Source organism: Coturnix japonica, chromosome 4, assembly GCF_001577835.2.
Source record: "Coturnix japonica isolate 7356 chromosome 4, Coturnix japonica 2.1, whole genome shotgun sequence".
NCBI classification, from domain to species: domain Eukaryota; kingdom Metazoa; phylum Chordata; class Aves; order Galliformes; family Phasianidae; genus Coturnix; species Coturnix japonica.
In genome coordinates this window covers 9,575,115-9,599,299 of record NC_029519.1, presented here as the reverse complement: position 1 = coordinate 9,599,299, position 24,185 = coordinate 9,575,115, and the positions used below count along the sequence as shown (strand labels likewise).

The 24,185-nt window shown below is 36.0% G+C and overlaps 1 long non-coding RNA gene across 2 annotated transcripts in view; it reads left to right on the top strand.

The window, feature by feature from the left end:
• Positions 1–23,808, top strand: part of LOC107312887 — a 137,275-nt gene extending 113,467 nt beyond the window's left edge. For both annotated transcript variants that reach the window (XR_004307075.1, XR_004307074.1), the window contains 3 exons: positions 9,522–9,601; positions 17,700–17,794; positions 23,506–23,808. This is a non-coding gene — a long non-coding RNA (uncharacterized LOC107312887). The remainder of the gene's footprint in view (positions 1–9,521; positions 9,602–17,699; positions 17,795–23,505) is intronic.
• The last annotated feature ends 377 nt before the right edge of the window (positions 23,809–24,185 follow it).

The following is a 24,185-nucleotide window of genomic DNA, read 5'->3' as shown; positions in this document are numbered from 1 at the left end:
AGATTTCCACTCTCTAAATAGAGGCTCAGCACTGTATTTGCTCTTTCAGTGCATGACTTGGATTTCTCTGTTTTCTGTACCTAGTCCTAGAAAATAGGTCCAAGATTTTCCCAGTGGATTTAGATCTAGTCCAAGAGCATAAAGCCTATCTAAAGCATTATGCTGGAAGTCCAGCTTTGGCTGCAATCACATCGTACTAAATCTTATTGCAATAAGCTACTTAAAGTGTATCCAGTGTTCTAAGCAGTAAGCTTTACACTTCTATAGCTTAGTGATTCTGTGTAGTCATTTCAAAGATATTTTCATCCTGTATGGCCATTATCTAAGATGACTGATAGGATGATTATTCTGTGCCACGTCTACAGTAAAAAATGTTATATTTTCTGTGTTATTTACACTGAGATATACATGAACAACACAAAAGGGAAAGGTTAAGACAAAAGGGTTATGAGCATACATGAGATCAGGACAAAGTAATACATTACACAAGATATACATTACATTGCAAATGTGAACAAGAGAATCAGTGAATAACTGAAAAATGTAATGTTGACATTTAATACATACATAGACAATGTGTGACAAGCAATTGCTAATTATTTCTAAAGAATACTAAGAATGGGTTTTGTTTTTAAAGAGAGGTATAATGAGATGTGGAGACACACAGCTCAGTAGACCCAAATAAAAAAATTAAGAATACCATAAACCAGTAATATACTTCTGCCTTTTACAGAAATAAATGTTTCCATGATTGTTTAACTTTTCTAAAAAAAAGTTGCCTCCAGCTGCACCATTTGTTTCCTGATGTGTTTGTTCCAAAGAACAATCATGAATGCATACTCAGCATCTGAGAAGTCATGGGGAATTATGCTTACAAGATGGGTTTTTTTTGTCTTTGTTTGTTTGTAGAATAACTCAATACTCCTTGATAAATTTGAGTCAGTTTTCTTGTAGTTTCTCACGTTCTCTGAATTAGAATGAGGAGCTTACTTTCTGTTGTCAAAACTAACAGTAATTTATTACTATTCAAATACTAAAAGGTGCTTTCAGCCCTTTTTGTGTAGTTGTCTTTGCCCTGCATGTTCTACAGCTAAGTTCAGAATCTCTGTGCATGTGTAAATTTAATCAGTAATGTTCAAGTGTAGTCAGCTTCTATGTCATTGCTTTCTCCCTCACTGGGAAGCCAAACTCCGAGGCTCTGAACATCTGCTGCCATGTAACAGAATGGCAGCACTGGTGTCAGAGGGTTACAGTGGTGCTGGAATTAGGGACAACTATATTCTAGTTTAGCATATGGCAACATGTGTTCTCATCACTCATTCAGCTGCTAATATGTGCCTGCATCTGAATCTTAATAAGGAGGAGAGCGATGAGCCAAAAAAACCCTGTACTTGGATACATATAGTTCTCTAGAATTGTCAAAATAAGGTCAAAGAAAGATCAGTGGAAAAGAGTTCTCCCAAAAGCCATGTTGCATATTTAGAACTGTTTTCTGGGAATAATTAGAGATCTTTTGAAGTTTCTGTCAGTTTCCACAAGCCATTCCTACCAATTCTGCCATCACAAGGGAAATGTTCAAGTCGCTCTTAGTAATGAGATTTGTGTCTATAAAACATTGGCTAGAAATAACCTCAACTGAATGAACTGTACAATAGGAAAAAAAAAGCTCCTAGATTTTGCTTTAATAATGGAAATGGAGTAGTATACTTTCTATGGTAGCTAGTTTAATATGTACAGAAGCTGATGAAATGATTCACTATGTTGATAATTGCTCAACACTATGAGAAATAAGATGATGGAGAAAACAGAAAATTGTCTTTAAATAGTTTGGCCAGAGTTTGTGATTGAGCAATCAACATGAGGTGGTAATAAAATTAATTTGATTTAAGATTATATGGCAACATTAAATGCTCTTCATATTGCTTTACTCTTCCCTTTCAGGACTGAAAAGCATTTACAATTTACCTTATAAATCTGTTGTTGAAGTTGTTCTGTAAAGGTTCACCATAGTTTATTCACTACACCTCATGTTTGGCTATTCTGCATTATAGTTGTTAAGTTGCAAGAAATTTGGAACCAATCCAAAGCTTGAAAAGAGATGGAAGCCCTGTTTGATAAGATGAATGCCTCTACAGCCAGGATACAGAGTTAAAGGAACATCACAAAACCTTATACATGGTCTGTGAAACTGTAGCAAAATTTAGTCTCAGAACAATCCAGCTTCTGTTAGAATGAATAACAAACTTTCCATCATTGCTAATTGTCTCTGGACTGGATTCTAAATTGGTTCCAAGTGTATGTATTCAGTTCTGTGCAAACTTTTTCTTTGAAAAAGCCATACCTGTACTGGTGATTTTTGACACTTTGGAAGTGTAATTGGATCACTTTATAAAAGGTAAGTCCAGTTAGAATTAAAGAAAATGTTTAGCTTATTACCAGATTTTTTATCAACTCCTGCTTGACAAAGGATTACACAAAGGTATTTGGCTTTCTTTTTGAGAGAGACTATTCCCACATTAAAGCAATTCCTGTTGCTTTGTACTTAATGATGTTGAAGTCTACTACTCAAACTCCCTTAATTTTTAATGTGTTTAATAACTTAAATTTGACTTGTCTGTTTAAATGACACCTTCAACTGTCCTACTTAAGACCTGATTTTACAGTAGAAATGATGGACAGCAGAATAGCTGGGATCTCTCAACTAGGCAATTCCTGAGACTCTTCCAATATAAAAACGTGATGTTAATATCACCTTGTTTTTATGAAATTACCATTTTGGAGCAAATATTTTTTATGCAATTCTGTCAGGAATTGCTGATATTTCTAATGGGAATTCTGGTATCTCAGAAGATGATTTCCTAAAGAAAAGTCTTTGAGTACTCAGCAGATTTGAAGCTGACAGTCTGAAATGGTCTTATGGCAGCAGATGTACAGAAATCATCACAGAAAGGAGTCACTATGGGGAAGAAAGTCCACGCAGATATTTCTTGGTGGCAGCTTGTAGTTAAGAACATCTTCTGTCTCCAGCATCTCTCTAGTGGTGCCAATGTAATGTATAATACATGGGAGCTGATGTTGAATCACCAGGAAGCTGGCCTGTGTTAGTAATTACCCATTTTGGTTTTTGTTCCACTCATCCTACAAACTCTTCTATCTAAGATAAATGGGCGGTGTGATAGAGGTAAGAACTGGTATTGAGGGAGGTAAGGGATGGGGAAGAGAAAATGTGCACATTGTAGGAAATGCCTTGCTATTCATCTTTGATTTGAAGACATTTCTTAGCAAATCATGTGCTAACTAGTTTGCAACTCCTAGCTGGTACAGATATGTTAACAGTAAAGGTGGCTGCAGGTGTCCAGAGAGTCTTTGATTTTCACACTGCTGTGATCTATGGGCAAAGGGTAAGTTGAAGGATGCAGGATCATTTCCTGACTGAAGTGAAAGGATGGTTTTGTGGGTATGTGGAGGGCTTTCAGCTGCAACATTGGTTTACAACAGCTTTCAGTGCTCAAGGAGCCTTGAGTGCAATTCTCAAGGAGAGTATGACAGTTTGTTTTAAAATTAGGGGTCAAATGGAAAAATGGCTACTTTAGCCTTAGTGCTGGTCTCAAGATGCCTCTTGTATTCATAAATCAGTACTCCATAGCATACTGTGTGTATTTTTAAGCCTACAAGGAAGATATAGGAGTGCATTCTTCCTGCAAAGCACTGAGCTTTGTGCAACTCCCATTAACAGTGAGTTAAAAACATAGCCCAAAGCATGAATCCAGGATAAATACCAGATGCAGAGAATAAAAGATATGCTTTGTACTACCCTTCATCTGGACACCTGCAGTTTCATGACCACTTCCTAGTTATTTGTGTTGACTTTATATCATACTCAGCTTCTTTTCTTACCTTTCCACTGATGCTCCCTCTGGGGCAGATTGTGGCTGTTTTGAGAGAGCAATGTAAGTATTTTCTTCCTTCTATGTTGTTTTTTTTTTTTTCCCCCCCCCTTTTTTTTTTTTCTTTTTTTTCTTTTTTCTTTTTCTTTTCTTACAGTTTGTGGAGCTTTGGGACATGGGTGGAATTTCTGTTTTTTCCCTTCTCTGTTTTATGTGCATGCTCCTTGAAATATACAGTACATTAACTGAATTGGAACTATGTTAGATGATGTCTTGAGCTCATATCTAAATTATATCAGGTGCAGTGCAGACAGGGAAGGCAAAACAGTGACTGTTACCTATTTTACTGGTTCTCATGTTCATTAGTCATCTGCAATTAGAGAATGTGGATCTTATGGGGAAGTGATCAGTCCCAGCGCTAGAGTCCCAGCTTCTGTCAGTCAACTCATTATGTTCCTGCTTGGGATAAATTGTCTAATTCTTTTTCTACTATTATTTATTTCAAAGACTAACATTCTTCCCTGGGTTGAGTCCTTGTATGACAAGTTTCAGTGCCATGTGAGTTCTTAAATTTGAGCTATAAATCAAGCTGAGGAGAAAAGGATTTTCATAATAGAAATGCTCACACGCAGCACTAACTGTATCAGCATGAACTGTGGAACTACAATAAAGGTTGTTTTAATTTGTCTAAAAATGAATAGATTTCTGCAAATCAATTGCAATCTAATAATGGTCTTATTTTAAAACCTACTGATAAGATGGAGTGACATTCTTCTGAACTCTGCTTCCTGGTAATGAATTTTCAGAAGAACATAATGCTGACTTTCCTAAATCTTTGATCAGTGATACTAATGGGAATTTAGAAACACCCATTTCCCCATCTTTCTGCTTTTCAATAAGCTGTTGCTAGATTATTATTTAAAGAAAATTCTGTTCCTTAAAGCTTGAGTCTGAGAAGGCCTGAGCTGCTCTTTGGTAGAGATGAACTTACAGTCTGTATGGGAAAGTAATGGGTACTTATCCATCACAGAACTTGTCTCATCAGCACAGAAAGAAAAATACAAATGGATTGTTTTTCTTTATGTCTCTCATCCACCTCTTTTATTCAAAAAAAATGTAAAAGATCTAGAGGAATATGGTGTATTTTTAATTCATACCCCTGCATTCATTCTTAGCATACAGTTGCTTTATTTCACCTGAAATAAAATGTGGTGAAAAGTAAGGCTCTTTTCTCTTTGATGCTCTCACCAACAAAAGTCTGTTAATTCCAGAAGTTTGTTGATGTCATCAGGAGATAACCACTTAAGATGAGTGATTCATCCCAGTCTTAAACACTTGATTTAGAGTAAACTCCGAAATCAGCCCATCTCTGCACACTGCTGCTAAATAACTGCATTTTGATTAGATGCACCTGTTTTTGTATGGCTAAAATTAGATAAGAATAAGAATCACAGTCCATCTTTGCAGAAATACTTGTACTCAGATTATTAAAAAAAGCAAACGCATCAACCCAACAGAGAAAATATCTCTTTATTTTGAGGGATACTTTCATTATTCTAGTGTGGTTTTTTTTGGTGTCAGTACTGTTGCTGCTAGTTAAGAACACAAAAGTTCTTTCTCATGAGTTGAAATACCAAGTCTGTTCTCCTAGAAATACATATAGTCATTCTGACAGCTTTTCAGCATTGCTGAAATTATTGATCCTGAAAGGTTTGTAAATGTCTGTTTGACTAAACCTTTGTGCCAGGAAAAAAAACCAACAACACTGTATTTGTTTTTTTACTATTTTGAAACAAATGAAAAATCAAATCCAAAACAAATTGATGTGCATAAAAACATCAAGAATATTAGGAATTAATAATAATGATGGCATTAGAAAACAGTTTGACTTCTCTTTGAAGATGTTAAACAATCTCAAGACTGGCAGAGTTCAGGCAAAGGCTGATATATCAGCTGACTGATTATTTTCCCTCTGCTTTTACAAATGTGTTCTGTCTTTTGAAGGATCAAGTACTGACAACTGTCAGGTGCAAAATATTGGACTATATGCAAGATTTTTTATTCCAGAATGACAGATTATTTGATGATCTGATTTATTTATCTTTTTTTTTTTTTTTTTTTTTTTTTTCAAGCTTCGGTCATATTTTCAAGAGGTAGAAATAACTCTATGTGATTTAAGTGGCCAAATATGTTGGAAATCATGAAAAATGACTACTCCTATGTAAACAATCAAAGACAAAGACAAGAAAAGAGCAGAATGAAAATTATATACCCAGAGTATCTGACAAACATTGATATCAAATGCATTTGTGAAACTCTAGGAATGGTTTGGGAAAGATAATTCAACAAAATGGTGATAGATTTTGCAGTAAATAGGATCAGCAGCAAATAATTTGAATACCTTGAAAATATAATGTGTGATATTCTCTGATTAATCACTTGATTGAAGTTCTGTGTTTTAAATCAGTAATCACTAAATTCAGAGGATAGTATTTATCTCGACCTAACTGTGGATTTATTACCTGCACTACAAGGCAGGTTGCTGAGGAATGGGAGTTTCTCCTCCCTTTGGCTTCAGGAATGTTAATTTATGTTTTGAGCAAGTATTATGTCATTTTTGATCCTGTATTAATCAGATCCTGATGAATAAAAAGTTAGATAAAGTGCAACTGAATTTAAATCCATTTAGAACTTACCTGACTAAAGATTGGTTTGTGTTTGGCTTTAAAATAACGTTTGCCTACAGCCTGTTTATAACCTCCTTTGATAACAGAATAAAAGATCAACCACCTATGAAAATAATACCTTACTTAAAACTTCACATATACAGTTGTGGCCATGAAGGAGAAATGCCCATTCACACTGCCTCATGCTCCTTCATACAATGAAAAACATATTAAAATAATCTGCCTTTTGTTCCTTAGTCATCTTTTGTTCCTTATTCATCACCAAAGCAGAGGGGTGTCAGGCTGGAGAGACATCAGTAGCTGCCTTGGGTATGTGTGCCAAGAGGCTTATCCTGTCTTTCCTTTATAGTGAAGAGGAATCCATTTGAATTTTTTTCCTCCATTTATATCCAAGAGTTTAGGTGTTAAATGAAATGTGGAAGTTATTGACTATATGGTTAATTGTCCATCTCATAAGAGGAGGAGTTAAGATTCCCATCTCTCAAGGAATGTCTTGACATAGCATTATGGGATTTGAAGGGATGGAGTAATCTCAGCCTTCCCTGTAAAAGCTGCTGTGCTGCTTTTGAAACATTGCATAAATATTCTTTGGATGAGAATGAGTAATTCTTTGGGCTGCTGACTTGGTAGACTAAAATTCAAAGTCCTAAAGCAGAGAATAAGCTACTTCATGATGAATTACTAATTTCAACAGGAAAAAATATATTAAAAACTATTCATCCCAGGAAACTTACTAGTTGAAGATTTAGGGCATTACCTTGACAGATGAGGAAAGCATACATTGCCCTGGACCAAACCATCACTTCTGGTCCAATCAGCTTACACAGAAAACATATGCCTCTCCATGTTTGAACCTGAGTTAAGCTTGAAACAAGTCAGAGCTTGTACTAGAGGGTAAAGTAAGTCTTTTGTGAGATAGTGCTTTCAAGTAAGGTAGAATGAGAGCGTTTCAGCACTGTTAGGGTTCTAAAAATTACAGGCTTTCTCAAATGCTGAAATGTAGACCCTTTGGGAGTTTACACACTAAGCCAAAGGTACCAAGAGATCTATTGAACTAAGCAGTAGCTGAACTGAGAAAATACATATTCAGTGTTTCAGGTTCACCAAAGGGTGGCTAATTATAGCATCTCTGGAGGTATTTCACACACTTCCTATCTAGCGAGGAAGTACTGTACAGAATGCTGTCAGCTTCCCTTGCTTTGAGAGCACTCTGCTGACTACTGCAGAATACCAAGTTGTTTAAGATAGTTATGTGGACAGAAGTGAGAGTTCTTTCTTCATAATTAGCTAATTAATTTATTCTTTATACAGAATAGCTGTTCATTTCAAATACTTTCCATTCATTGAAAAAGCTGCATAACTCATGGATGGTGCATTGATTTTTAATTTTCACCTGTAAATGTTATATGATGCTTGTCAATGACTCCTTTGAACTAAAGCTTTAAAAATTAGATCAACCATATTAGTTAAAATAGGACAGAGCAATTTCAAATATTACCTTCTGCACAATTGAAAAAGATATGATAATCCAGAGTAACTGTTTTCATAGTGCTAGAATCAGCCTGGCTTTGTTTCCTTGAAAAACTACATAATGAGCTTCCATTCCAACTTTTATGGACACAACCACTATACTGAAGAGTAAGAGGCAACCAGCATTTGCAGCTGTTAGGGGTAGCAGAGTGTTTCATGACAAAATCTGTCTTTGCATTCCATTTCCTCTTATTACTAAATTTGAGCGTATGTACAGCTTACACTTTTAGGGCCTACTTGCATATTCACAACAAGAATTTAAAGAAATATTACTGAGCATATGTGAAAACCCATGAGAGCAAAAAGAATTTTGTTTTAAATGTGAATAGTATTAAAGTTCAGCACATTATGAGGCTTTGCTGAATAAAGATGGATTTAACTGTTGCTTAAATATTTTCCTGAGTCAGTGCTTTGGTTTGGTCCATTACAATATAAGGCCATCTGTGAGTTTTAGATGTAAATCTAAAGTCTAGGAGTCTTTGGAACAGAAGAAATGTGTGTTGTCGTTTTTAAGATTCAATGTGAAAACTTTAGAGTAATGTTGTTAACACTGTATACAAAATAACTGCAGTAGCTATATATTCTGTCTAGTCCAGATGGATAAAATCTCCAAGGGAAATTTGTGTTTATGGCCTCTAGCTTATTATTTTAACACCTAACTTTTATGAGGCAAACTCTCATTATTTTTAGCAGTTCTTTACCGTCTCTTAAATGTGGTGAAAGGCAAAAGGGGATGGCAAATCTGTTACATTTAAAGCTACTGAACTAAATTGCCACAATTGCCAGAGTGTGTTTCTTAAATAAAATAAGGGTATCTGTCTTTTGACCGATAGTTTTTTTCCCTCTCACAATAAAACCCAGACATTTTGCCAAGGATTTGTCTGTGGTATTGAATCCATAACGTTGGATGATAACAATTTATCAGGTCATGTTGAAACCAGTGTAATTTGGCTCAGTGTTCAGGTCAACATATATATAGTGTATAATAAGTAATCTGTATTTTAGAATTGTTAGAGGATTTGAAAAACAGGAAGAAGAACCATAGAAATAAGAATTATGTGACCTCTATCCCAGATAAATTCAGCTTTATCTAAAGAATATTTGACAGACATTCATCTAATGTGTTTTTAGAACACCCTCGTGATGTAGAATCCAATTCTTTGGACAGTCATGTTTTAGCATTTCACTGACTTACCATTAAGCATGTTCTATGTTAAATCTCCATACGGTAAGTCAAACCTATTTCTCATTGTTCTGGAGAATACATAAGTGCTTTCCTCTCTCTACCAGCCTTTTGTCTTAAGACCTGTAAGTCATTTCTACCCTTGGTCTTTTTGCAGCTAAATAGCACCAATACTTTCTAGCTCTCATCACAGATTTTGCTGCAAATGTCTCAGTGTTTGTGTCTCTTGTCTAGACTTTCTTCAACTGATCCAGCTATAATATCGTGACTATGTCTGACGTAGTACTCCAGCTGAGTGACCAATATTAAAGTCTGTAAGTATCTTTAGGCATTCCTCTATAGAAGTCCCAGTACTTCAAGGCATTTGGGATGTATGTTGCAGTTTTGGTTCATTAATTCTGCAGTGATCATCAGTAGAATCATTTCTGTTATCATCCTTCTCTGTTTTGTAGTTGTGTGTCACTTTGCATTCAATGCCACTGAATTGCTTATTATTTTGCTGATTTCTCCACATCACTTCAGATTTTGTTACTGTTCCCTAAAGTGGCTGCCATCCCTCCCAGCTTGTTACCATCTTTAAACTAAATGTGATTTCTGTTGTGTCATCTAAATAATCAATAGTGCATCTAATGGCTAGAATACAAGACAGAGATTTGGGATGGCAGAGGTCTGCTAATGGTAAACTTGAACAAGTTTTTCTTGGCATCTAGTTTCATTCCATAGAGATTTGCTCATCCTACTTTTACCTTTATTGTTTATTTATTGAGCAGTAGCGCTTACTTCAGCTGATTGGACTTCAAAGATTGCTATTTCTAATTAATGCCATTCCTATTAATATTGAATGAAGAAACAAGCGGTACTAAACAAGAGTGATTGGATTTCTTGTGTCTTAAAATATTAGAAAAATATATGAATCATTTGTGAACCAATCTGAATTGTGTCTTAACCACAGCTCCACTTTCAGGGTCCCCTCCTTACACGCACTACTCAGACATCATTTTGTTTCTTCTCAATTCCTTTAAAATGTATTTCTAATTCTTTCATGTCATCTCTTGCATACCTTGATACTAGAATCATAAGCATGGATATAACCCTACAATATTTCTTGGATAACTGGATGAAATTTTTTGCATAGTGAGTAATGTACATAATTGCACTAAAATATTGTTTAAAACAAATTTGTAGTGCTTTGTGCTGAAAAATATGAAGGAGGGTTTGTATGTGGAATTTCATTTTCTGTTTGACAATGATTTAAATATATAATTTTGAGAAGATTTGCACATTTCTGTCTAGATGGAATTGCTCATGTTTTCTTTTAAAAATATTCCTGTGAGTGTAAAATAAAAATGTAAAAAAACCTGAGTTTAGACAGATTTGGTAAAGAAAATATCTCAATTTTTAAAAATTTGACCATTTATTTTATTAGCCTTATGAGGCAAAAAACTGAAGAGAAGGACTGAACATTTTTATGCTCTTGTGCAAATTATCCAAACCAGGAATTTTACAGTCTTCTAAATCATATAGAGATTCATAATTCCGATGAAGCTCAGAACACTGAAAATATTTATGTTGCTGGAAAGCTGAACATCAGTAACATTCCAAACAAAGTTTTATTAAAGTTGAGATGAGCCACTTAATCATTTTCTCACAGATGTTCAGTCACTGAGTACTGAGTGCTACTGAACATCTATCAGCGATTTTTTTTAATCTTTTTTTTTAGCAAAACAGCATTAAATGTGAATGCAAGGTCAACGTAAGCCTAGAAAATCCTCTCAGGGAATTTCTTTTTGAGTGGCAAAAAAGGTTTCTGATAAATTTATCATTCCAAACAAATTACCTAGCATTACATCATTTGTAGTCCAATACAATTAGACCTTGAGTAATGTGTAACCGATGCTATCTGAAGAGCAAACAGACCCCACCTGTGACACTGCACATCAGACTATTGATGATTTCAGATGGAAAAAAAAAAAGATTAGACACACATGACACCAGAGACCATGCTGACCATGCTGACACTACACCTTTCTGAAACACTACAATGTGCTAGGGGTATAACCCTGGTCTTTTGTAACTTCTGAGAGGTGACTAATATGTGACACTAGGTTTCTGTTAATAATTGGAAGGCACAAAGGCATTCATAAAGCAGACAACCCCATAGCCTATGTAGATGCCAGGAAAAAAAGTCAGCCAGCAGGTCAGATTTTCATTCCTTGACGTCAGCACTGTGCTCAGTCTTTCCTTAGGAAAGTACTGTGCAAAGATACTACTATTTATTTGATAGCAGTTCTGAGCCATTTAATGCTTAATCTCTTGACTGGCAAATTTTGTCATAAACTTTCAAAACCAGAATAAATGTCATGTTTTTACATTTATATTCTTGTGAAAAAAATTTCTGTTTACTAATCTTAGACACTGACACAAAATGTCCTTTGACCATTCAGACACATCCAGATTGAATAAAAGAAATCAGATCTTGAGGTTTTTTCATATGAACATGGTGATCGACTTCTGCTGATCACTTTAAGCTTAATTCAGTGATGTGCTGTGCTGGATAAGCATCTTGTAAGAAAATCAAAGAAGGAAAATGAAAGATTATTTTAGACAACATATTCAGATTCATGTTCAGATATTATATTACAGAATGAAATGCAACCAAACAACAACATGAATGTGGTTGCTGAAGAACATCTATGATTATGTTTGCTTAAATAGGAATCACTCATGGGTATATGATGCTCTGCAAATTTGTAAGGCTGTTAAAGAAGAGGTTAAATATGCAACGGATTTTAGTTTTTAGAAGAGATAAAGGAAATAAATGCAGTGGAAATTTAATTAAGTGTTCAGGATGATGCATTTTAAAAAATGGTTTTGGCGAAGTGCAAAGGAATGGGAAATGAACCAACTTTTGTAAGCACTAAATTGATGAACCTGCTCTGAGGTTATATTAAGAAAGTGTCCATTGGAGGCATGCTTACTTCTTCAGGGAATGGAAAAGAGAACTAGAAAATATTTGAAGACATAGAGCAGGGTAGCCCTGGTGATCATTTGGTGATCACTGAGACTTCTTAAGAATGAGCTTCGTGTAAAGTATAAAAGATTAGTCGTTAATAGTTTTTTATCTGTAAGATCAGTCAGTATTAGAAGAGATGAAATTATTTAGAGAAGTGAAATATGTGATAGTTTGGTATGGGCATCTTTTTAGTAAATGTTTAATGAATCCAACATATTAAATAATTAATATTATCACAAACATGTTTCTTTAATCTATTTGATAAAAGCAAAGAGGAAGATAAAATTTGGGACTTGAAGCTAGCAAAATTGAAATAAAGAGAAAGTATGTAAATGGACATAATTAATTACTGGACTTTTTTGGCATTTTATCATTAGATAAATTCTCTATTACATAACATCTTACAGCATCTCCCCCTACCATTCAAGATGTGGGTTACAGTTAGATAATAGATCAATCTGAGATTCCAAACCTGGTTTAAATGACAGGGAAGATGAAGATGTCCTCATGTTGATTCCTGGTTCTCCTGTCAGAGAAGGCTATTACCCATCAGTATATTCTGAAAGGCTTTACGAAAGTCTGGGTATGCTGCATCCACAGTCTTTCCTTCATCCGGTTGCCCAAGTATGTTAAGATGTTCTAGAAATTCTGAACACTAAAAAATCTTCCCAAATGAAATAGCAATTTAAGGTAAGATTTTTTTTATAGTGGTGTCTAGGAAGATCATCCATTTTCATTTCATTCTGTGTTGATGTAAATGAGACCTACTAGCCAAAGGAGTTCTAAGGATATTGCTAGCACAGTAGGGCTGAGTTCACTCAGTGCTTCAGGTCAGTTTAAGGTCACCTGTGCTGCTGCTGAGGTTCTGTTCCTGCAGTATCTTAGCAGCATTATTCAAGTGGAACAGGCTAGAGAAATGGACTTTGTGTTTACTTTCTTTCTTTCAATGTTCTTTCCCTTTTCTTCCTCCTGACACATTATTTGCCCTAGCGTTTAATACAGTACTCAGTCTTACTTAGTTGTGCCCAGCTGAAATGCTTAGAACTCCTTAATTTCCCAGACTTACATATTAAAGTATTTTATGCATCTTTGCTAAACTAATGGACTGCAAATATGCCCTCTCATAAAGAGGCTTCTGCTAACAAGATGTTCTCAAAGTAGAGCACTAAACGTTAGTAAATTGTTTTACTTTTAAGCTAAGGAATTTGTTGAGAACATTTAAATAACTATAACAAATGTTCTAATCTTTTAATTGATTTTGAATTCAAGTTCTATACTTGTTTTTAGGAGCTCTCTAAAAACAGTTATTTTCTTTAACTGTTTCTATTAAAAAGACAGAAGGGAGACGCTAATCTAATCACTTTTTTTTTTTTTTTGTCTGCATAGTAGCAATATTATAGATTGCATATATAAATAAATAATAAATCTCTAAGCACTTGACCTTAAATTATACCATATTAGAAAGAAATGAGATGAAACATCCTTCTTAGAATAGTATGTCATTCTCTTGCCTTCACAATAAATACTCATTAAAAATCAGGCTCTTGCATTCTTACATTCATGTTTCTAGTATTCAGGGTATTTTGAAACAACACTGTGTGTTCTGTTGGACCAAAATTCTCCATTGATGAATCTGTCCCATTCTCCAGGAATTTTAAAAACATATTCAACTTGAAAGTTAAATTTATTTTTCATTTATCTTTTATTTCCAAGTTGACTACAGTGTTAAGCCAACTTTCAAGGAAAAAAAATCATCTTGATACAGGCTCAGTATAAATATTCTTACTCACAAATCTCTTTTAAGACCTGATTTGGAGTTTAGATACTAAAGCTTATCTGTAGGTTAAGTCCTAGGAGCACACAATTTCAATTGAAAAAACGGATTCAAAAATGCTGCAATAGTTGCGTGACAGGTATGTTACAGTAGTCTGAGAGATATCAAAATGCTTTCACCTATTGTTTTATTCTTGTGGAAGGCAGTGAAGATAAGCTCATCCCCCTTTTTATAGAGGGGAATGATACAGGGGACAAGACACAGATACACCTCCCATAAAACTCTCTTCACAAGGGCAAAGGGGGTTCATGTGTACGCTAATATGTGTTGTGAATGTTTGTGGTTTGGGAGGGCAAAATGTGAACATTCTTGGGAGTAAACTGATAGAAACAGTATTATCTCTCTTCCCCCTCCCAATCCCCCCCCCCCCCCAAAGGTTTTATTTTTACTAGAAACAAAACAGAACTGTAAATGTAGCTGGTTGACTTCACGCTGTCTTAGCATTAAAGCCTCATCTGTAGCCACAGTGAATTTGATGCCCATCACCACATTTGACTTGTACAAAAATGTACAAAAAGTCTTCTAAGGATATACACACCAGAAAATCAGAATAGTTCATGTGCCGATTCCTCTCATTTCTTCCTTTCCATGCTATGGAAATGCAATCATTTAGTTGTGAAGTTTACCAAGTTCAGTTTCCTTAGGCAATTGTGCTAATGTTATTAGGGAAATCTGTTCTTGCATATCTGCAGAACACATTTCTGAAATACATCTACACCAGTTCTTCACTCGTTCCCAGCATCACTCTTTCTCCTTTGGATCTCATTATACTGTTCAGATCAGGTTTTCCCAAGTGAAAAATGCTGCAGAATCAAAAGGAATAATTTTCACAGCAAGTTTCATGTCTGCTAAGGTTTGGGATCTTAACTGGTTTGACTGGTTTGCTGGTTTAACAGGATTGAAGTGTTTGGGTTTGTGATTTTTTCCTGCCAATTCAAAATTGCACAGCTTTTAACTCCTATTTTAAAACCTTTATTTTTCTTCCTGGAAGAATTTTAAGGTTTGAAACTGATACCAGGTTTGTTTGCTTGTTTGTTTTTTCCTCCAGGAGATCTAAAGGCCATGTGTACATAATCTTGTTCATATTAGTCTGGAGTACCTAGCTGTTCTATCTGACCTTAATCTCTGTGAATGTAGGAAAGAGAACTCTCACTTTCTTTTATACTGCTCTCATCAGAAGTGTGTGCATCTTTACGTTCAAGGCTGGCTGTTGGAAAAGTAGCAGGTTGTGGCAGCCTAACCTAACTATGACCACAGAAAGGTTATTCTTTCATAATCATTTTCCTGTCATTTAAGTGTTGTCTAGGAAGATAATTTGTATAAGGAAAATAGTAGCAGTAGTAATTGTTGAGGATGATTCAAAAGCTATACTAACATTTACATTAGCACCTACCAGCACAATAGTGATTTCCACAATAATAGATTTTATACTAATCATAGCATGGCTTGAGTTGGAAGGGACCTTAAAGCTCATCCTTTTTCACCCCCTGCCATCAGCTGGTTGTCCCCACTGAATCAGGCTGCCCATCCAACCTGATCTTGAGCACCATCAGGGGTGGGATACCCACAGATATGTTAGGTTTTACACAAACAAACATGGAAGTATAAAGAGGAACTAAAAGTGGTTTTTACTCAGAAAGAATTTAAATTAGAAAAAATCATAATCCCTACTGGAAACTTCAAAACTGAACCTCAGAGTAAATTGTTGGAAGCCAGGTCAGAGAGTAGCATGAAGAGTAACGTTCTCCATGTTGCATTTCATTTAAGAAATGTCCACAACTGCAGCCAGAAAAAACAGTGAAACTTGATAATTGAGCCCAGATTCTGAAATCAACTTACCTCCATAGAAATCAACAGTTCTGTAACCACAGTGGTACAGAGCTTCGGAGTGGGTGAAAATGTGTAGGCGGAAACAGAACATAATTTTATTCCGCTTTCTTGGTGCTGGTAATGTCATAAACATCCTGCCATTCTGATATTGTTGTGTTAATGTTAAAATATTTGGTTGATGCAAATAGGAGTTGAGATGTAATATTCTTTATATGGCATTGCCCAGAGCAAAGTAAGAACACCATGACAACAAGTAGCCTGCAAGCTGTCATGTTATTTGTGTTCAACTTGCAGAACAGCTTATAAAAAGGCATCAGCTGACAAGCATTCTGAACATCAATAGTAATTGAGAGAGAAAGAATAGAACTGCAAATAGTGAACATGAAAGGAAAATAAAAGTACAATAATATACCTTAGGAACAATACTTTTCTGTCTACTTAAAGATTTCTTAAGTGGCAGTCACCTACTAAGAACTACAACTCCTCAAACAAAACCCTCATATGTAACCACTTTAGCCATCAGCCATCACCATCCCCCTATAGAGAACTTCACTAATCAAAGGTGACAGCACACAAGACACACTTCTAAATTATTCTGCTGAACAAAACTCTTAAGCAATTATAAAATTGACAAGGAAGTCTACAGGGATATGAATAAATTTACTTAAAAATATAAGCAGTGTATTCATTACAGAGACAAATATATTGAAAGAAAAACAAGGTATGTTTTCAAACACTAATGCAGCATTTAAGAACACTGTCAGTATATATACCTCTTAAGATTAAGCACCACCGCAGCTGTATAGTTTTTATCCTAAAATCACCATTCACTGTGTAGCATTCTGGACTAGTTGATGATTGTATTGCCAGGTATAGAAGTGCTAAATGACTAAGAAGCAACACACATATTCGTATTGGCAAACTTGGTCACGCAGGACTCTGCTCCTCAGAAATTCAGTTCTAGGAAACGAGCAGATATTACACAGCTGGCAATGGGAATGTATAGCAAATGGGATCTTTATTATTGTTTCGATTTGAATTATGTATGTACCCATGTCTGCTTTAGAATCTCAGTTTTTACACACAGCATTCCACCAAGTCTCTAGAATTTTGTTGTGCTCCAATGAATGGACTGTTCTAGATTAAGATGAAATAAAGAAGAAAAAAGAAAGTTTATATAAATCTAAAAAGACTTATTGGCATTTCTGGCTGCCCCAGGTCTTGCTGTATCCCTTGGCACCCAATGTCTGCCACTCAGGAAATACAGAGATGCACTCCTGAAGATGCAAAGCAGTGATGTAGAACTTATTCACCTGTGGGAAAGTAAAATTGGTCAGAAAGAATGCAGGGAGCCATTAACATACGTTAGAGGAGAAGGCTGATTTTTTCCATGTCACAGAGTCAGCATAACTTGTTTCTGCGAATGACACACGAGTTCCAATAAATTACTCTTACAATATTCAACACCACTTATATTGTACCAGGGATCTGAAACCGTAAGCTTGTATTTGGCTTCATTAATGATGTACTCTCCTCAGTGTAGGAACAATTCTGCTGACAGGCCATCTGTTTGCTGTCAGCTAAGGATCGATGGTGTGGCCCTCAACTACATCAGCTGCAGAGGAACCTCTTGAAGAATTCAGTGAGCAATCCCTAGAAAGTAAACTGCTTAATTGTGCTTGTCTTAGCTGCCACTGTAAGAAATTAACATCTCCATTTTTCTTTGTGTTAACAGAAAGGAAAAAAAACAACACTGATACATTATTCATTATTCATGCCAGAGAAAGAGAGAGGCAGTGATGGAGAAAGCAAGTAAACAGACTGTCAAGGGTAAGTTTCCTATATTTGGACCTAATAAATATACTTGTGAAGTTCGCAGTACTACTTTTTTTTTCCAAAATAAAAATTTTAGGTTATCGTGGAAAGTCCTGCTTTGGACTCATGGAGCTATTGCTGCAATTATGATTCACTGAGGGAAAGCAAAATTTAATTACTTCAGTACACAGTTTTTGTCATGAGCGAAGTGACTGCAGAAGAGATTTAACAGAATTTAATGACCTGATTTGCTTTGGTATCATGGGATTTCAGAAAACGGATGTTAAGTATGTAAGCTGCTCCAAAAGTAATGCCTCCTTTTATCCATGTAAGTCAATCTACTGCCTCTAGATGGTTTTGAGGGGATTATATATTATATCTTTGTCAGACAGGTACTTGTTCCACCCACCTCCATGTTACACTCCAAAGCCCAAATATCTCAAGTTGGGTGGAAAGGCGTGCATGCCCATTTGGATTTGGCACTGATGTGCTGTACAGTGCCTGTAAGAGAGCAGGATGCAGAAATAGCACTGAGTCATTATACTGTAGCACTGAACTTCTTATCCACATCATAGCCATGAACTGAAACTGCCACCGCATTTCTGCCCAGCTCACACAGCAGCCAATTATGTCAGACAACATGTTGCTTGGGCCAGCAGCACTGGGATCTCTAACTTCTGCGAGGGCAGACTGGATTTCCTTCTCCCATCTCCCTGAAATCTCACCTGAAATAAAATTATTTTCATAGAACATAATTTATCCACTGCAGAATGATAAACAGCTTAGTCAAACCTGCTGTTATTTGCATTAGGAACATTGATTCAATTATTGAAATTGTCAGATGCTGGCACCAAGCTGTAATGAGAAACATAACGACATACCCAGGGCTTTTTGGGAACACCTTCCATTCCAAACATTCCCCAAATGTGCAGTGAGCTCATGCACAATCTATTTATAGGAAGAGCTTCACCCATCCGTGACAGGCAGCCACCTACGGGATGAATCACTGAGCTGCTCATGGCTCCCGTCAGCGGGACGCAGCAGATCACAACGCGGAGCAAACACGGATGGCACCAATGCTGATCCTCAGTTCCTTGCACTTGTTTTTCTGCCTTGTTATTCAGATTCCCCTTCAAAGAAAAAGCAGAGCAATTTGGAACTTTTTTTGTGTATGTGTTACATAACTACCAGGCTAATGTTTGTTCATTTATTATTAACAGCCCTGTTCTTGCAAACGGGCAAACAGAATGCCTCCAACCACATCTGGTCACTTTATAAAGCTCCATCAACACAGACGTAAAATGACATATATCTCCTACTCATATGTAGAATCACAGAATCATAGAATCACCAAGTTTGGAAAAGACCCACAGGATCACCCAGACCAATCACCCCACATATATCAACATATACCACAGTACATCTCATATCTATTCATGATTTATTATTACTTGTGTTTGAAAAGAAACATTTTCCTTCACAGACATAAGAAAAATATGAAAAACAAACAAAAAAACAAAACCCACAAAACAATGAAAAACAACACAACCTCCACCTTTCTGTCACTATCTCCAGAGCTGTTCCTTCATTTTCTCCTATCTCACTCCATTTAGCCTGTGAAATGTTAAAACTGCTGCCCTATGGGGCATGTCAGCCCCGAGAAAGGACTTCTCCATTGCCACTGCATTTGTTTCTTGAGGAAATAATGTAAACATCCAAGCCACTGCCAGTTGTAAGAGTGAGGAACAGCCCTGCTCGTGCTGTGCTGATACTGACTGGGTTCTGAAGTGATATGATTGAGTCTGCTGAGCCCATGCACATCCCTGATACCTCCTGATTGTCTTCACTCAGCAGGAACCACAGACACATAACTTGCTATCCTGCAGTAACCATGAAGGAGTCCTACTAAAAGCCAGAGGCATCACTGTCAAGAGATTTGTATTTTTTTTCAAACTCAAAACTGGATTATATTCCTTGTAGGAGCTGCAAAAGACTTTTGGAAACAGCTGAGCCTAAATTTTCAAAATCAAGCCTTTTACAAAAGAGATCTTTTAAACCCTGCAGAATATGATTTTTTACAAGCTGGTGCTTATTTCTTCTTTAAGCTTTTAAGCACTATGAAAGAGTGTCTTACATTTTTAATAGAGAAGGAAACCAAGAACAGGTTGAAAGTATATGCTGAGCTCTGAAAACAGCAGCAATTCAGCCCATCTTTCGGCGTATACTAACTCAAAGAAAACTCATAATTTTCAAAGTGTTTCCTCAGAGGAAACAGTGTTGCTGTTTGATTCCAAAGAAAGTGTTATTAAAATTTTTGTTGTTTGGGGATCTTTCCCTCACTCTGAAATTCAGCCTAATTTTATCTCACTGAAAATGCTACATTGGGGAAACAGAGATGCAGATCAGCTGCTGAACACTTTCTACTCCTTTCATCCAGCACCCTCTCAACACGCAAACTATTCTTATGCCATTATTTGCATTCAATTAGTAGTTTGAGTGAGTCAAGGAAGTACAGTGAGTGCAGTGTCTGCTAAATTACCAATGTTCAGGTTTATGGCTGGCTCAGAGTTTTAGACTCAATTTGTATTTGGGCACCTCTCCCAGTTCAGAGTACTGAATTTTGGATGTCAAAACTCCATCACATTGCTTAACATCCAGAAAGAACTTTCAGGAACGTACAGAGAATGTGATAGGTGTTGGATGCAGACATTTCCTGCGCTTCACCTAAAATTTAGGAACACGACACTTGCATGCATCCATAGGCCATTTAAGTCATGAATCATTTTAACTGGTAGTATACCCCCTTGGGCTACTGTTTTGAAAAAAATAGCACAAATTTCTTCTGATTGAAATTCATGGACCTGGGGGTGTGTGCACTGATTGATAGACTTTTTTCATGCATACTGAGTCCCATGCCAACCCTTGCTGAGGGCAGCACATAGGAGATGGCTGAAGCACCCCAAGAAAATGATGGCTCGTGCTGAGGAGTATACCCCTATTAGAAACCATGTCAGAATTGCAGATTTAACATGAGAGAGTGTAAAATCACAGGGCATCGCTTTATGTCTCACTCTTCTGCCAGATTCTTTTGTTCAGATTTAATTTGTTCTATGGTTTGCAGTAAAATATAGTTTTAGGTAAGAATACTCCTGAGTTGGCTCAGCACAGCAATCACATAAGACATCATAAAGACTTATAAAAATAGCCTTAATGTTTTGGAATAAGATAGACGTGTTTTGGTTTTTTTTCCTCAGAACTGCATAATTACTTGAACACTTTTGTGATGCTATACAATAATTTCATTGCTTTTTATTTCTTTTCTGGTTTTGCAAAATTATGCACATTTAATGCATATACAGTTAATACATGATGAAACAGGAGAATGATTTTAATAATCTGTCAATATTCATATTAGGATTTAATTAACTTTTGTGACTTGTACTTAATGCTTGTTCACCATCTAAACTTTAATAGCTCCTTTGGTGCTCTGCTGGAAGAGAGAAACAAATATGCATTTCATATTATAGATCTTTAACAGAGTATAAGCTGTTCACAGAGCTATATAACATTTCAATAAGCTATAATGATTTCTTTGAAAACTGTTTTACACTAAATCATACTTCATTATTTTACAGATCTCAAGTATACATTTATTATGATTGTAATAGCAGTTACTACCAGAGCTGTTCTGAAAGTAATGCCTCCTATTTAATGACATTGGCCCCATGATATCAAGATGAATTTCGGTGGGATGGCAGTAAAGGTTGAACTTTCCCACCAATATCCCATTTCATTTTATCGCTATGAGACAGATGGCAGCAGAGGGGCAGTCTGACAAAATGGAAGTGCATATGAAGAAAAGGTGTGTCATTGACGACACCGTGAAGAGAATTCATAGAAAACGTATCTTCTGTTCATTCATTAAAAACTTTTTTTTTTTTTCCCCAACAACATTAAGGTGCTGACTCAAGTGCATTTTTCATTTTCAGACTCTGAATAGATAAGATTGAAATAGTGATCTTCAAATCTTCCACTTGTCATCTCACTCTGGAGCCACATAATTTCTTCAGGCATGTGAGATTCCCAAAAGTGCATCTAACCCACTCAATTCCAAAGTGATTCTCTCTTTGGCTCTCCAAGCAAATAATTATTTTAGTGATTTACAGGAAGTAGAACAAATTTGGAAATTGGTAAGGAGAAGCTTGTGGAAAATACCTCAGTGTACTGGCACAAGCAGGACTACTTTAGTGAATTTTCTCTTAGAAGATATAGAACTGAGTGAGTTTTCCTAACCTGAGAAGAAAAGCATCGTTGTCAATCCTGAATGAAGGAATGCATCATCCTCCAATCCAAATAGCAGGCACATCCAATATATTTCCAATATATTTCCTTAACATCCTGGCTGTTTTCATCCACTGACTTTCCAAGGTTAAGTGCTGCAGAGATGAACTTACATCTTAGCAATGTTTCCTGTCTCCTTTTGTCTCCATTTTGAAAATGATAGGACTATTTGTTTTATAGGGAAAATTGAATGGCAAATAAACATGGTACTTGGAAGACATGCCCAGATGCATGCTCACTAAACTATACATATAGGAAGGTCACAGAAAATCCAAGCTCTTCCTCATCAAGTGCTGCTCCTGAAAGCACTGATAAATCTGACAACAACTTCGTCTCCCACTCGTAGATTCATTATTCCTAATTCATGGGAATTTCTTTGTAGTTCTGAAACTCTGCTGGTGAACTGGTTCTCATGCAGTACTGATTTGTTTTCTTTGTAGAAAGATGTGACCAAATTATGTCGAGTTTCTCAAAAAATGACTAATATCAAAAAGATCATTGTTGTTTTTTCATTTTGCTTCCTTGGGAAATTTAGATAACTACTTTCATCTCAACTGTGGAGAAAACAACAACAACAAAACAACAACAACAACAAAACGACCAAAAAAAAAAACCAAAACCAAACAACAACCAACTTGTTCAAAATATCCTAAATTCCCATGAAGAAAATCTGAATTTCAGCCAGCTTTGATCTAAGCAGCAAAGCCTTTTCCAGCTCCAGATTCTAATTTCATCTTTTAAGGAGCTGGTAAAATACTGAAGCCTTGTTGTGATAAATCTTATCCAGTAAAGGAAATCTTAGTGACAAAAATCTAAGCTCATGAAAATTCTGCCAGGATCATAGTAATAGTATTATAAAAAGAAACATACACGGTTTATGTCAGATTTTAACATCAAGTTCCCTACGGGTTCTTGTGCCAACAAGCCTCATAACAACCAATACTCAATTTTGTGAAATTGTTTTAAAATCAAGACACAGCGAGCTGACTTTTAATGCTCATGAATTGGTGTAAAACACAGTACATCTCTACACTAAGTCATAGAATCATACTGTTGCTTGGGTTGGAAGGGACCTCAAAGACCATCTAGTTCCAATCCCTCTGCTGCAGTAATGCATTGTATAGCTATCTCACTCCTAATTACAATACTTTATTTAATTTTTAAAGAAAAAAAAACAAACAAAAAAACATTGAAGGTGATTTAATTAAAAATATATTTCTGTTTACAGCCTTGATCGTTAATGTTGACTTGGCCATTCTATATAACCCCTTTTTCCTCCTTACCTAGCCATGTGATTCACCATTTTCAGTATGACTCCAAGAATAAGCGTCATTTATGTACTTCTTTTCTGTAATCATTCTGCCGCGTGGAATAAAATTTTCCAGGTATTTTGAAGAGCCAGTGGGGGCTGAGTGGAGGAATTCAGAACACCAGCTTTACTATCAAAGATATCTGCTGGAAGAAGGGCAATGGGCTGAGACCACTTACAGACTGAGAAGCTCTTAACTGTGCTACAGCAGCGGATATTCAGAGACCCCTTACATAAAGAAATGACCAACATATACATTTCAGATGAAAGCTTTATCTTTTTGTGTGTGTGTTCCTATTCCTTATATTTCCTTCAGTTGCACTTTTTTCCTCTCCCCTAACAAGGAGATGATAAATTAAAGCCATTTTCCAATATTCTTCATAATGCCTTCCGGTTCTCTTTGTCCACCCATGTATGTAAGAAACGAATCTGGCTCTTTTTGCAGCTGTCAGATTCCCACTTAGCAAATAAAAACAGAGTTCTTAATTTAGAGCTAGTGGCAGTAGGAACTGAGTCAAGATCAAAAACAAATTATATCAGGCTGATATAATAGCAGAAATTGCTTGGCAAGTATCTCAGCCAAAGGAAGTCCAACACCTTCCTCTTGATATGTCTAGCATGCTCCATGCAAAGACGTCATTATGACTAGCAAAATTTCCTCTGTGTAAAATATCTGCCTTATTGCTCAACACAGAAAGTATCAGAGTAAAAGGGAAAGTGTGATGAGCTATTACAACCCAATAAGATGTCATGAAT